The sequence below is a fragment of the Schistocerca cancellata genome, chromosome 4, assembly GCF_023864275.1.
Source record: "Schistocerca cancellata isolate TAMUIC-IGC-003103 chromosome 4, iqSchCanc2.1, whole genome shotgun sequence".
NCBI lineage: Eukaryota > Metazoa > Arthropoda > Insecta > Orthoptera > Acrididae > Schistocerca > Schistocerca cancellata.
In genome coordinates this window covers 659,327,058-659,329,071 of record NC_064629.1, presented here as the reverse complement: position 1 = coordinate 659,329,071, position 2,014 = coordinate 659,327,058, and the positions used below count along the sequence as shown (strand labels likewise).

General features: G+C 42.6%; 1 pseudogene; it reads right to left on the bottom strand.

The window, feature by feature from the left end:
* Positions 1-1,384: 1,384 nt before the first annotated feature.
* LOC126186025 (5S ribosomal RNA) lies at positions 1,385-1,502 on the bottom strand (annotated as a pseudogene).
* Positions 1,503-2,014: the final 512 nt, after the last annotated feature.

The following is a 2,014-nucleotide window of genomic DNA, read 5'->3' as shown; positions in this document are numbered from 1 at the left end:
CCTATCTCTTAAGCCACTACTCGCATACCAATTGGTGATGTTTATATCATTGCTATTTAAACTGTTTTCAGGGAGCATGAGAGATGAGTCCGACAATGCCAGACAGTGGTGCTGGCGAAACGTCAGGTACATAAACTATGTCTCGTAGCACTTACTGGTAGGTTTACGCGCCACGTCTTAAACTCAGCTGCTCTCTTGTTGACAGTTTACTAGTTCGTGCACTTGCATGTTTGCTTGAGAATAGAACTCTTAGAGATAGGTAGCAGCCACGGAAATCGGGATAGTGCGAGCACTTGTGCAGCCTCACCTTCTTAAATTCTAACTCACATAATCCATTCAACCAGCTTTCAACAACTGAAAATCGAGTTCTCTACATCCTATGAATTGCTTTCTAATATTTTAGAGGGCGCGCACACAGTAACAGCATACAAGGACCCACACCTATCGATAAAGTGGATTCGAATCTGTGAGCTTCACTGTAAAAGGCATTGAATAGCAATAGTTAGTTTCCAATAAATGGCAGTTGCATGAAATTTCTCTAACGAATCCAGTCTGTGTGTTGAAAGATCTGGGAACATGGTGTTTCCATAGAGATGACTGTGCAGAATTTGTATACGCGCGTAGCCTGAAGAGTTTGGTGTAACAATGTTCGAATTTTCAGGAAAATGCACAAGTTTAAGATTTGTTAACACATAATCACTTCCAAGGGGAAGTCCTTATCGGCAGAGTCATTTACAACACAGTATAAATGCGCAAAGATAAATAATAATACAAAACAGTTTACCGACAAAGCTAAAAAAGAAAGGAGAGAATACGAAACGACAAGCCCGCCAGGGAATACTGCCATACCCCTCCTCCATTTTTTTATCTCTTCCACCCCTCTTGCACAAACACATACGTCAATTTTTTTCAGTAATTATATTTGTATACATAGCATTCATCAGGTGAATCATTCACAACAAATGCTCAAAGTAGCACCACCCACCAATTTTATTTGTTTATTTTTATTTTATTTTAAACAGCATTGGTAAATTAACTATGCAACCAAATACAGTTTTCAAAAAACGCGAAAATTTTTAAACTTAATATCCGTATACTTTGTTAGCGTGAAGCTAAACACTTCGAAAAATGTGTCGTTCAAAACAAGCTTTTTACTGTAAAATAATCATGTTAAACAAATTAACAGCACTTCGTCATCAGGCCAAAAGTGGCCCATCGGGACCAACCGACCGCCGTGTCATCCTCAGAGCTGAGGATGCGGATAGGAGGGTCGGGTGGTCAGCACACCGCTCTCCCGGTCGTTCGTTTTCTTTGACTGGAGCCGCTACTATTCGGTCGAGTAACTCCTCAATTGCCATCACGAGGCTGAGTGCACCCCGAAAAATTGAAACAGTGCACGGCAGCCCAGATGGTCACCCGTCCAAGTGCCGGCCACGCCCGGCAGCGCTTAACTTCGGTGATCTGACGGGAACCGGTGTATCCACTGTGGCATGGCCGCTGCCAAACAAATAAACAGGCAAAAACCAAAATTTTAAATTAACATTAAAGATTCCTTTTACAAACGCATCTTCTTTTTCTTTTGCCTTTGTCCCCCATCGGCGCAGGATCGGAATGGTAATGAACGGATAACAGGGTTAATTTAAGGGGTTGCCGTATGCTCATCCTGTTGCCGCCCCACAAACCCCTGGAACGGAATGTGTGTACTTCAACTGTCTACGAGTAGTGTTACTCATATGAAAGCGGACCAAAGTTTTCGAAATATTTGCTAATCGTATAACTGAAGCGGGGTATCACGTCAGTGTTCACCTAGTGGGATGTAAAAAACACATCCAGGCTGGACAGCACACAGATCCTCGTCGTTAATCCGCCGGGGGTTTCTATTCGTGGCCGGTCCACCTCCCCAGCCCGGAAACGGCACTTTAATACACACGGATAACCAGCGAGTATCCCTTTTGCAAATGCTAATGCATTTAAAATACTTTTACAGGCTTGAATTTTCAAAGAAATTCGAAAT